The 13599-nt window shown below is 44.8% G+C and overlaps 1 protein-coding gene across 5 annotated transcripts in view; it reads left to right on the forward strand.

Annotated features, from left to right (window-relative positions):
* The first annotated feature begins 1319 nt into the window (after window positions 1–1319).
* The window catches only part of dtnba (dystrobrevin, beta a), a 397891-nt gene continuing 385611 nt past the window's right edge, over window positions 1320–13599 (forward strand). For 2 of the 5 annotated variants that reach the window (XM_052024087.1, XM_052024098.1), the window contains exon 1: window positions 1781–1900. The gene's annotated coding sequence lies outside the window, so the exon portion shown is untranslated. Of the gene's footprint in view, window positions 1367–1764; window positions 1901–13599 lie in introns of those variants that run through there. The other 3 variants (XM_052024099.1, XM_052024088.1, XM_052024100.1) reach the window with 3 other exon arrangements.

Below are 13599 nucleotides of genomic sequence, written 5' to 3' on the forward strand. Positions count from 1 at the left end.
AAGAACCAAATGTAAATTTTGGAGTCCTTGATAGAGCCTCAGTCCTGGAAGGTAAGGCACTGCTTCAAAGACAGGGCAGAAGATGTCCCTTTTCATTTAACAAAAATCATCTGGAGGAACTCAGCAGGTCCAGCAGCATCTCTGGCAGAAAATGTATTATTGTCCTTTTGGGTCAAAACCCTGTATAAGAACAGGATTTCGACCTGGAATGTCAACAATTCCTTTCCCCTGACAGATGCTGCTCGACCTGTTGAGTTTCTCCAGCAGATTGTTTGTTGCTCCAGATTCCAGCATCTGCAGTCTCTTATATCTTCCTTTTGATTTAGTTAGTGTTAAACATCTTTCCAAGGCTCAGGCTGAAAATCTTGAACTCTTTGGATCTTTGCTGGTCATCCTCCCATTTTATGACTTTTGAGCTTGACCTACTGCCACATCTGCTGGGGGCAATGGCTGATCTCCAGATAATGAAGGATGCAGCAAGTCATCTCAAATTTGAGACACTCCCCTTTTGTCCGTGCCTCTTCTGCAGTAGCCGAGGGAGCCCAAGCAAGATAACAAAGATTGGGACTTCTTTCTCCTGGTAGCTTCTATAAGGTTTCCCCGGTCTATTTTAGATGAACTGCTCCAAGAATGTGTAGAGTAAACATTGTTGCAACGTCAGTGAACTCTTCACAGATTGTTTCAGAAAGATTCCCAATGTACATCAGAAGTCCTCTTTTAGTGAAGTTTGAGTTGCAGCAGCAAGTGAACGTTTGACTTTCCACTCCTGTTTGGCTGGTGGCTGTCTGCAAGGTGGTTAATTGTAGCACTCGCCATCATGATGTTGTGCAGCCTCGACTGAGCATTGGGGGCATGTCAATCGTTCAGCAGAGCCCTCTCAGTTCTGGGGCTGCCTTTAATACTGTCCGTCCTAGTTGCTTTATTAAGATAATGTCCTGCGCCGAGTATGGTGAACCAAGCACTGCAACTCAAGACCCCATCACAACGATCACAGACACTCTCTTGCTCCTGAAGTATGCAGGGAAATTTGTGGTTGTATGTTGGGGCGAGGGGTGCGGCAAGAGAGAGAAGAACCCTTATTACAAAACCCAAACCTTTGGATTCCCACCAATCATCCAGCGCAGTTAGCCAAATTTAGTTTACAGAGATGAATTTTCAGTCGCGCTTCGTATGCGAGGGCAACCAACTCAACAATCAAGTGCAGAACAATCCTTCACTGCGCTGTATCAAGTGCAAAAATGCTGATAATGGGCTATTGACCACAACATGATTTGAAGCGTCATTAGTGTTTAATGGTGCAAATGAAACTAACCATAATAAATACGCGCACCTCCTTGGGAAATATTGGAAATATATAAATTTAAAGGTAGGAACCACAGTAATATGTTTAATAATATAAATTTGAGACAAGTAAGATGATTGCAGTTGACAGTGAACGTGTGGGAAGGGGTCTGTAAAATCCAAAGTGCGGAAATAACCATAAGTAAACGCGAGAAAAGTAGAGGGATCCAAAATAAATGGGAGAGTCAGGGGAAAGTGAGGCAGTCAATGGGAGAAAGTAGGTACAATGGAGGCTGCTGGAGTGGGGTAAGAGGTAAGCGTTGCATCTGCTGAGCCCGCGAGTGAGACTGATCCGCAGTAAGGTGAAGCGGGCGCCTGAGCGGGGAGAGCCGCAGCACCTCCAGGGTCTCGCAGTGAAGCGAAGTGCGGCAACCCCCAGTGACTGCTCTTCCTGGGCGATGGCAACACACGGCCGAGCGCCGAGGCTGCCGCGGGGATCCCGCTCCTGATTCTGGGCAGCCTGCCCGCCAGTCCAAGGCCGGGGGAGAGCGGGACGCCGGCTCCGGCTCCGCTCCCGGGCCGCGCCGCGCAGGTGAGCGCTCGGCCGGCGCAGCCTCCGGTAAGTGCCCGCCAAGCGCAGCGAGGGAGGGGATGTACTAAACATGGCCGCGAAGCCGCAGCTCCCGCGTCGTCCCCCGGCTCCAGGCTCTGCATCGTGAGGGAGCGCCGCCTCTCCACGGCTGCACGGTCGCCCCCTTCCTCCTCGGCCGTGTGTGGTGGGGTGGGAGGACAGGAGAGGGACCTGGCCGGGGTGGACAGCCGCTCAGCCCAGGTACGGCGCACAAGGCAGCGGCGGGCCTCCCCTCCCTCCGCCCGGGGGGCGGGGTGCCGGCGCTCTCTGCCTCCTCGCTCCTCTCCTCTCCTCTCCTCTGCTCGGGTGGGTGAGTGGGAGGAGGTGCTGCGTTTCTCTTCCGCCCTCGGCGTGTGTGAGCGGGACCAGCGAGGCTTCCTTCGGCAGCCGCCCTGGCTCGCCCTCCTTGCCCGCTCACTCTTGGCACAAGTTGCCCGGGGGCTTTGCTTGGAGGAGTTTCTCCCTCCTCTTCAGACAAAGTCGGTTCCGCTGACTTGTGCTGTTTTAATGTTACTCTCATCCCAAAGGCTGTGAGCCCTCTCACCTCAACCCGCAGAAGTCGCCGGCCGATTTCATTTCCTCTGATACACTGAGGTGAATTATGAACATTTTACAGTTGAACACTGCTAACGGGAACAATGTTCGCTATTGTTTTGATTCTGTTCATGGGATAAGGGTGGAGGGCTGGGGAGGAATTTGTGTCGTTACCAAGTAAATATGTGACTTGGAGCTAAAGGTGGGCATAACTACTTAAAATTCATTATCCAAGGTCATAAAGTGGAGGGTGATAGTGTTTTTTTTGTCTGGTACAGAGTCTTGTACTTGCAGTGGTATTGTGGAATGCTTTACAAGATGATTGAGTTTCTGACTGCCCGTGTGCTTGTGGTTCTCTTTCCCTGGCCTTACGCGATCGTTTATTTGTTGAAAATATATAAAACCCATTAATATATTTTGGAATGGGGGTTGATGTGGAGCTGAATAACGAACATAAAAACGAACGCTCAATTACAAATGAACCGTGGATCAAATGCTAATTTAGCACAAGATGTTGCTTTAATATTCTGTCTGTATTATAACTGGAGCTGCGTTAAACTGGAAAATACTGTATCTGTATTCACTTTTAACAATGGATCTCACACCGGTCATTGTGTTTTGGGTGAGAATAATGTTCGTTGCCTTATGTCCGAATAGGACTAAGGCTTTTGCAGATGTACAGTATGCAGAGCTGTGGTTACTGACATTGAGGAATTTGCCAAAACAGTGTAAAATGAGAAGCAAGTGTGTGTTGTATAAACAGTGTGACGGTATGAAGAATCCAAGTAGAACTTCACTATTGTCAGCACCCGAGCTGACTTCTATTCCCACTTTTAAATTCGGATAACCCGTAATGTTCATTCTGAAAATCCCGCTGGGCTTGGTTTGTTAACTGAAGCGGTACTGTGGGAGTGTGAACACTGTTCTGATACCTTTGTTCTGTGTCTGTGTATCGGATTTCAGAGATGCACTCCAATGCATATGCTTCAGGCAATGAAAGTGATGCACATTCACGTGATGTGTTGCCATTTATGTCACTGCTGATATATAGTGGATTATAATCACTGCATTTGCAGAAAGAAAGTGATGTCTACATCCTGAACTTGGAAGCCTTGATTAAATGTGCTTTACGTTAATGGCTTAGAAGTTGAAACCCATAAATAAGTCTTAAGTTTCAGTTGACTATTCACTTTCTAAAATAAACTGCTTCATTGCTGATGGTGTATTTTCAGGGAATTGTTCACTTCTATAAAGACATTTGTTTGTGAACTGTTGGTAAATCCCACATATTAAGGAACACTGCTAATTCACTTTTGTTGTTGGAAGCAGTTTATTTAGCTGATGTTTGATGTACTGTATTTATAAAGTAGTCATCTGGTTGATATCTTGAGGATTAAGCCACAAAAGTAGAAATGAATGATGTGTGTTTGTAGCTGAAACTTTTAAGATTTTCAGATTATAGTTTATGCATATCAGGGAGGCAAGTTTAGATTGCACCAGATGGACTGTAATTGATGCCACAGCTGAGCAAAACTGTTTCACCATTCACATTTCCCTGATGAGCTCCTGGATGACGTACTGATCATTGACTAGCTGGCTTAAGACGTGCCAACTGTTTACTTTTGTATCAGTTGAAGAACGTGATTGACCTCGCTTTGCCTTAGCCAGCTGAAAGTTGCTCTTGTATCTAGGGTAGTTACACATGCTCTTGATCTGTGTCTGACATAAGGTTCAGTGCAAAGTAGTTCTGCTGGAATTTGAACTCTTGTTAGTAAACAGATAATTTGTGAATATGTTGTGCTACATTTAATAACTGACTTCTTCCACTGCTTTACCCTTTAACTGGGAGGGAGCTAATTGGGTAAATTTGACACAGTTCTATCTTTCTGTGTTTCAGTTACACCTGGGTATCTTACATGCTTTGTTAATTTCCTGTGGAGTGAGCTGAGTAGGCAAAACACTAGGATCCATCAATGTTAAAGACTTATGGAGGCTAAACAAGACTATCCTCATAACGTTCTTTGCGAAGGTGCTTGCAAATGCTTCAGATTGACTCTTGTGTGTATGTGATGGGTTCCATGAAAGTTGCAGGTGGAACACTTACTGAGTCACCATCTCTTTCTATTAGTGACAGAACATTTTGAGAGGGGAGGGTGAGCAGCCAGAGGTCGTGGTCCATATTGGTACCGATGACATAGGCAGGAGCAGGGATGAGGTCCTGCAAAGTGATTTTAGGGAGCTCAGTACAAGGTTTAAAAAGTAGGACTTCCAGGGTTATAATCTCAGGATTACTACTCGTGCCGTGTGCTAGTGAGGTGATAGATACATGGTGCGGTTCAATGCATGGCCTAGGAGCTGGTGCAGGAAGGAAGGCTTCAGGTTTATGGATCATTGGGCTCTCTTCCAGGGCAGGTGGGACCTGTACAGACAAGACTGCTTGTATCTGAACTAGAGGGGAACCAATATCCTTGCTGGGAGGTTTGCAGGTGCTACTTGGGAGGATTTAAACTAGAGTTCTGGGGGACAGGCTAATAAACATAGTGGGGCTGATGGGCTGAAATGTGTTTATTTCAGTGCTAGGAGGATGAACTTAGCCTGGATCAGTACATGGAATTACGATGTTGTTGCCATTGCAGAGACCTGGTTGTGTGAGGGACAGGACTGGCTGCTCAACGTTTCTGGGTTTCATTGTAATAGAGAGCAGTTGCACTACTAATCAGGGAGAATTGTCACAGCAGTACTCGGAGAGGACACACTGGAGGGCTCATCCACAGAGGCAATTTGGGTGGAACTCAGAAATAGGATAGGTGCATTTGCACTGATAGGATTATACTACAGGCCCTCCAATAGCCACCGAGAGGTGGAGGAACAGATATGTGGACAGATTATGGAAAGGCACAGAAACAACAGGGTTGTCACAGTGTGGGACTTTAACTTCCCCAGTATCGACTGGAATTTCCTTAAGCTTAGATCGGGTGGGATTTCTTCAGTGCACCCGAGAGGGGTTCTTGAAACCGTATGTGGAGAGTCCAACTAGAGGAGAGAACATACTGGACCTGGGTTTGGGAAATGAGCCAGGCCAGGTGACAGACCTGATAGTAGGTGAACATTTTGGGAACAGTGACCACAACTCATTATGTTTTAAGAAGGTTGTGAGTAAGAATAAAATTGGATCTTGCGGGAAGGTACTAAATTGAGGGATGGAAAATTATGACAGGATAAGACCGGAGCAAAGGGGCATTGATTAGGAGCAGCTGCTGTCGGACAAGTCCGTGTCTGACGTGGGAGGTGTTTAAAAACCAGCTGATCAGAGTTCAGGATTGGCATGTTCGGTAAGGACAGTAAGGGAATATTGGATGACCCGAGAGGTCCTAAATTTAGTCAGGAAGTAAAAGGAAGCATATGCAGGGTTTTGAAAGCTAAAATCAGACTGGGTCCTTGTGGAATATAAAGATAGTAGGAAAGTGCTCAAACAGGCAATTAGGAAGGCCAAAAGGGGCAGTGAAATGTCCTTGGTGAGCAGGATCAAGGAGAATCCCAAGGTATTTTATACTTGCGTTAAGAAAAAGAGGATAACTAAGGGGAGGGTAGGTCCACTCAAGGATAAAGGAGGCAATTTGTGCTTGGGGTCAGAGCAAGTGGCTGAGGTACTAACTGAGTACTTAGTGCAGGTATTTACCAAGGAGAAGGATTTGGAGGATAGTGAAGGCAGAGTGGGGCATGCTAATGTGCTGGGACATTTTGAAATTAAGGAAGAGGTAGTGCTGGGTCTTCTGTAAAGCATTAAGGTGGATAAGTCCCCAGGACCTGATGGCATGTATCCCAGAGTATTGAAAGAAGCAAGTGAGGAGATTGCTGGGGCTTTGACAAGGCTCTTTGTGGCCTCACTAGCAACAGGTGAGGTCCTGGAGGACTGGAGAGTAGCAAATGTGCCTTTGTTCAAGAAGGGAAATGGGGATAGTCCAGGTAATTATAGGCTAGTGAGCCTCACGTCAGTGGTCAGGAAGCTGTTGGAGAGGATACAGAAGGATAGGATTCATGCACATTTGTTAAGGCGTGGCTTTGTGCAGGGCAGGCCATGCCTTACAAACTTGATTGAGTTTTTTGAGGAGGTGACAAAGGTGCTTGATGAGGATAAGACAGTGGATGTTATCTACAGTAAGGCATTTGATAAGGTACCTCATGATAGGTTGATTCAGAAGATAAAGATGCATGGGATCTGGGTTGAATTGCAAGTTTGGATTCAGAGCTGGCTGACCCATAGAAGACAGAGAGTGGGGGTGGAAAGCTGTTATTCTGGCCGAAGGTCCGTGACCAGTGGTGTTCCGCAAGGATTGGTGCTGGGACCTCTGTTGTTTGTGATATATATCAGTGATTTGGATGAAAATGAAGATGGGTGGATTAGCAAGTTTGCGGATGACACTGAGGGAAGGTTTAAACCAGATTGGCAGGAGGGTGGGACTCGAGGGAGCAAAGTCGGTGAGAAGGCAGGGTACATGCAGCAACTAAAGCCTGTAAGCCTAGCAATCAAGATAGCCATGTTTACAGTAAAAGGGCAGATAGGACCACTGCTTTAAATTGCATCTATTTCAATGCATGTAGCTTACAGCTAAGGCAGATGAACTGAGGGTGTGGATTGCATCTAGGGACTGGGATATTGTGGCCATAACGGGTAGCTGAGAGAAGGGCAGGACTGGCAGCTCAATGTTCCAGGATACTGATGCTTTAGGCGTGACAGAGGAACAGGTAAGAGTGGAGGGGGTGTTCCCTTTTTGATAAGGGAGGACATAACAGCGGTGCTTAGAGAGGATCATCCAACAAAGCCATTTGGGTACAACTTAAAAGTAAGAAGGGATGATCACCATGCTATAGTATAGACCCTCCAATAGTCAGCGGGAACTTGAGAAGCAGATGTGTCGAGGAATTGCACATAGTTGTGAGAACAGTAGGGTGGTGCTCGTGGGAGATTTCCATTTTCCTGATATCGACTGGGCCACATAGAGTGCAAAGGGCCTGGATGAGGGTGACCAGGGAGAGAAAAGGTCCCCTTGAAGATCAGCATGGCCTTCTATGTGTGGAGTCACAGGAGATGGGCAAGATATTTAATGAATACTTCTCATCTTTTTTGTACTGTGGAGAAAATCATGGATGCAAAGCAAATGAGTGATCATGTCTTGGACCACATATGAATGACCAGAGAGGAAGTATTGGTGGCCTTGGAGTGCATTAAGGTGGACATATCCCCAGGCCTTGACTGAGGGCACCCTCTGATCTCGTGGGAAGTTAGGGAAGAATTTGCAGAGGTCCTTGCAGAGATATTTGCTTCATCGTGAGCCACTAATGAAGTTCAGGAAGGCTGGAGGGTGGCTAATGTTGTACCATTATTTAAGAAGGGCAGCAAAGACATGCCAGGGAACTGTAGTGGGTGCGTCTGACATCAGTGGTGGGTAAGTTACTGAAGGGGATTCTGAGGGACAGGATCTACCAGCATTTGGATAGGCAAGGTCTAATTAGGGATAGTCAGCAGGACCCTATGCATGGGAAATTGTGCCTGACAAATCTCTTAGAGTTTTTGAAAGAGGTAACCAAGAGGATAGATGAGTGTAGGGCAGTTGACGTTGTCTATGTGGACTTTATTAAGGCTTTTGATAAGGTCCCGCATGGCAGGCTGGTCTGGAAGGTTAGATTGCATGGGATCCTGGGGGAGGTAGCTAATTGGATTTGTAATTAGCTCAATGGTAGGAAACAGAGTGATGGTCAAAGGTTGTTTTTTGGGCTGGAGGCCACAGGGGTTGGTGCTGGGACCTTTGTTGTTCATTATTTATATAAATGATTTGGATGTGAATATACAAGGTATGGTTAGTAAATTTGCAGATGATTCTAAAATAGGTGGTATTGTAGACAGACAAAAAATACAAGGATATCTTGATCAGCTAAGTAAGTAGGTTGAAGATTGGCAAATGGCTTTCAATTTGGATAAGTGGTGAAGTGTTTCAATTTGGGAAGTCAAACCAGGTTAGGACTTGTACAGTGAATGGTCGGGCCCTGGGGAGTGTTGTGGAACAGATGGACCTAGGAGTAGGAGTACAAGTACGTGGTTTGCTGAAAGTGACGTCACAGGCAGACAGGATGGTACAGAAGATATTTGGCATGCTGGTCTTCATCAGTCAGGGCATTGAGTTTTGGAGTTGTGATGTTACGTTGGAGTTGTACAAGACGTTAGTGAGACTGCACTTGGAGTTTTGTGTCCTCTTTTGATTGCCCTGTTACAGGAAAGACTCCATTAAACTGGAAAGAGTGCAGAGAAGATTTAAGAAGATGCTGCCAGAACTCGAGAGCCTGAGTTATTAGGGAGAGGATGGGCAGCTAAGGACTTTGTTTCTTTGGAACTTAGGAGATTGAGAGGTGACCTTATAGACGTGTATAAAATCATGAGGGGTGTAGATAGGGTGAATGCATATAGTCTTTTTCCTAGTGAAGGAGAACTAAAAACTAGAGGACATAAGTTTAAGGTGAGAGGTGAAAGATTTAAAAGAGAGCTGAAGGGCAACTTCTTCATGCAGTGGGTGGTGCGTAAATGGAATGAGCTGCCAGAGGAGGTGGTTGAGGCAAGTACAATAACAATATTGAAAAGGCATTTGGGTAGGTACATAGACAGGAGGGGTTTAGAGAGAAATGGGCCAAACCCGGGCAAATGGGACTAGCTTGGTGGGCACAATGGCCAGTATGGGTGAGTTGGGCTGAAGGGCCTGTTTCCATGCTGTATTACTCTGTGACTCTAAGATGGTGCTGTATTACTCGATAACTAAGATGGTGATCTATCACTGTCAATGACAGTAACTTTGTCACGAGGATTCTGGAACCTACAACCTTGCAGGATACACTACACGGGCTGAAATATTTGCACAAGGTTTGTGAAGAACTCATGATTGCAGTTGTATCATTTCTTGTGTTACAAGGTAATTGGACTGTCATCTGACTGTCATGAACTGAATACATTATAGACGTTGCTCAAGGAAACTATCAAGGAATTATGAAAACTTCTTAAGGAATATGAAGGATAAAACAGAAAATGCTGGAAACACCGAACAGGTCAGGAAGCATCTGTGGAACAACAAACAGAATTAATATTTTATGCCAATAATACTTTGACATAATGAATATTCTGAGTATTCCTAGTATTTTCTGTTTTTATTTTAGATTTCCAGCATCTGAGTTTTTTCACTGCATTTCTTAAGGAAACAGCATTTATGTGGACACAATCAGCAAATGTCTAACATCTCATGGAATCAAATTTACAAGCATGGATGCAAGGGCCTGGATTGACACCAATGTAGATTTTGCAGGTTGATTATTCTTGTGATTGTTGATGAAGGTAGTAGATTAGAACTAAGGTCATCGCAAACCTCAGTTGTCGAGCTACGGTGTGCAGACATAATTTTTGTTGGCACACATTTGGAGGCCGTGTTCACCATTGTTAACTTGTTCACTGAAGCAAGCAAGAGCACAGGCCTCTCACACTATCTGTAGCACTAAGGATCTCTACCAACCTGTTCTCACTGTAAAACTACAGACAAGACCCTGGCAAAGACGGACTACTTCTCATAACTTGGGAGCTGCCTTTCAGCAAAGGCAGACCTCGCTTTCAGTGTGCCAGTCTTTGACTGATTTGACGGAGAGGGTGTTTGAAGACCATGACCTCTGACTAGGCAGAAAGGTCCATGTGGTAGCAGAGATACCTGGACTACCTGCAGTAGACACCATTGAGTAATGGACAGAAAGCACCAACAAAATGCTCCATATCCATTGGGAGGATGTGAACCAAGGTCAGTGCTTTTTTTCCCAGGCCAATACCCTAGCACTGAAACCTTGGTTATACTTGGTCGAATCCACTGGCCAGTCCACGTCACTTGCTTGCCCAACATTAAACTCCTAAAACAGACTCTCTGTTCAGAGCTGTCAAGGAAACATTACTGGGTTGGCAGAAGAAAATATTCAATCATGTTTTTAAAAGCTCCTTGGCGATGTTGCATTTTTCAATGACACTGGGGAACCCTTGCCCTGTGTTTGCTCCAAGTGGAAAGGAGCTTTTGGCGTGGTACTGAGAAACCTGAGTCCATGCAATCAGGAGGACACAGGCCCAGTGTAAATGATGGAAGGAGCCCACCAAGTTACTACCTATCCAGTTATCAAGAACCTTCTGCTGCATCTGTGGAGGTGCCTGCAGTCCCCACAATGGCATCATCAGAACCACAAAACAACTGTCTAAGCAAAACAAAAGTGCAGATGCTGGAAAAATGAAAGAAGCACAGAAAAAGCTGGAACCACCCAGGCAGCATTTGTGAAAAGAGAAACAAAAACATGTCAGGTCTGAAATCCTTTGTCAGATCAGAATCCTTATCAGAAGTGTAAATTCCCTATTGTAGGAGTCTTCAGATTCACCTCTGCAAAAATCTTCCATCTCTCTGCTTGACTGCGTCACTGTGTTTCTTTTTGCTCAGTAACAAACGGTGATGGGCAATGGAAGTTTGCAGCATGCATGTTACAAAGTCGCACTTCACTGGGTAGGCCCCAGTGGTGAAGTGGAAGAATATCATTCATATTACTCATTCCAGAGTGAAAGCGGAGTGAAGCATTTTATTGCTTTTTATGAAATTACAGAGTAGCATCATGTTTGACAGGGGGTTTACCACCAGTACACTTATTTTTTTTTAGCAATCCCTAGTTGGTGTAACAGCCAACACTGTTGCATCCAGAAAGCACTATTCACTGTGTGAGTGGAAATTTCCTTCACGTCTGAAAGACTTGTAACAGCAGTAGAAAGGTAAAATAACCATTCTGAATATTCTTTGTCAATGTTGGAGGTCTGCAGTGTTAAGTAATTGGTAGTTATGCAAATGTATATTTTGGAAGAAGAGGATGTGTATTTTCCCTTTAAGACTACTTCTTACTGATCGTGCATAGTATCTCGAGCAGTAAAGAAAGCAGCCCTGGTTTACATTGTGCTCAGCATTGAGTTAATGTAATTAATCACAGGCAAAAGAGTCAAAGTTCAGAATAACTCAGGCATGGGATGTCTTGGGAGGTTTACCTTGGTGAAAAAGCCAAAGAGGAGCGGCACAGGAGATGAATGGATGGTTTCAACTTTATCAACAAGGGAGTCTGGGAACAGCTTGCTGCGATCATAGATCCTTCTGTGGCATTCACATCAAATGGCTGCATGTCATATGGAGTTGCTTGTTTGCCTCTGTGATTATTGAGTTTCATGAGAATTGTATCCCCAGGCTGTACTGTTGTAGATCTGAATTTTATGTATTTGTATTTCATGTGTAGGAAATGAGGCTGAAAGGGCAGGAGTGATGGATATGGTGTGCGTCGTGGTTAAATTACAGCTTCAAAATCCAGAGGCCTGAAATATGAATCGGATCTATGCCTTTGTATCTGATCACAGAGCTGCGAAATGTAAATTAAAATTATTTAATGAACTTGTAATTTCTGGAAAAAGGGCTTGTAACAACAGTGGTGCTCAGATCTGGTGCTAAACTACCAGATTAACATGTGATCCCAGATCCCCCATCGTGATTGCCTCTTATCTGCCCTTTGCAATGGCTGGCCATCAGCATCAGTAGCGGTTAAGGGTCTGGTGGTAAATACTGGCTTTGTCAGCGATGTTCACATTTATATGAGCAAATAAATTATAAGGATACACATTGATTTTGGCATAGAGAAGTAAGGCCCATTAGCACTTGATGCGCGTCAATCCAGTCTGGTGATGGATACCAAACCAATTGTCTACTTGATATCCTAAAATCTGCACTTGGGGAAACTAGGGAGAAGGACATTAAGGGTGGAATGGTTAAAAGGACTGGTGGAGCAGGTGGAATCCTGATGAGGCTACGTCAGAAATATTGTGGATAGGTGCCATATTCCTACTTAAGAAAAGATAAACTTGCAGCAGTGGGAGCACAGCAAAGCTTCACCAGGTTGATTCCTGGGAAGGTAGGTTTATCATGAGGAGAGATTAAGCAGACTGAGCATATGCTCTCGAATTTACAAGAGTGAGAAGTTAGCTCTCTGAAACTTAAAAAATTCTTAATGGGCTTGACAAAGTGTTACATTTGCACGGCAGTTGGTGCTGCTGCCTCATAGCTGCAGCGACCTGGATTTGAACTGAACTCCATGCTTTCTGTGTGCAGTTTGCATATTCTCACTGTGATGCCGTTGGTTTCCTCCCACACCCCAAAGATATGATGGTGGGTTAATTTGTCACTAAATTACTCCTGGTACAAATAGCTGATAGGAGAATCAGGTGGGGAGGAGGAGGAGGAGTTGATGAGAATTGGAGGGAGAATGGGAGTGATGTGTTTGCTCTGAGGGCAGGAATAGACGATGGGCCAAAAGGCTGCCTTCTATGTCATAAGTGAAACATGAGGTTGGATGCAGATTTGATGTTTCTCCAGGCTGGGATCACAGTCTCAAAATAAAAGGTTAATTATTCAGGACAGAAACAAAGAATTTTTTCACTCGATGGATGGAGAATCCTTGGAATTCAGTGCAGGGAGGGCTGAAGTCAGTTGTTGAAGATATTCAAGGAAGAGAGAGATTATTGGACATTCAGAGAATAGAGGGAAATGGAATTAGTGCAGGAAAGAAATGCTCTTGTGACAGATCAGCCATGGTATTAATGACGGAGTATGTGGGTGGGGGAATGTTTACTCGTGATTCTAAAACTTGTGTTCCAAAGTAGCAGTTACAGGAATATTGTGGCAATGGAAGATCAAAGATTTTGGAATTTGAAAGTGTGGTTGTACATGACTTGGAATTAATTTTGTTTTCCAGAATGAATATGTTTACATACTTGGCCTCCATTAACAATTTGAGGTGCGTGGACTGTTTTATGCAGCATTTATGGAGCAAGTTTAATTCAGTAAAGCATTCCAATGCACTTTACAGGGGTGTTTTTCAATCAAAAGTTAACAGTGAGCCACAGAGGAGGTGTTCGGATAGGTGACTAAAATCTTGGGCACAGAGGTGAGTTTTTGAGGAATTGTCTGAGGGTGGAGAACATGGTAGTGTGGTGGTGAGGTTCAGGGAGAGGATTCTAGAGCTTGGGGCCCAGCTAACCAAGGGCGCTGCTGCTGGTGAAAGGATGA

Source organism: Pristis pectinata, chromosome 10 (assembly GCF_009764475.1).
Source record: "Pristis pectinata isolate sPriPec2 chromosome 10, sPriPec2.1.pri, whole genome shotgun sequence".
Taxonomy (NCBI): Eukaryota; Metazoa; Chordata; class Chondrichthyes; order Rhinopristiformes; family Pristidae; genus Pristis; species Pristis pectinata.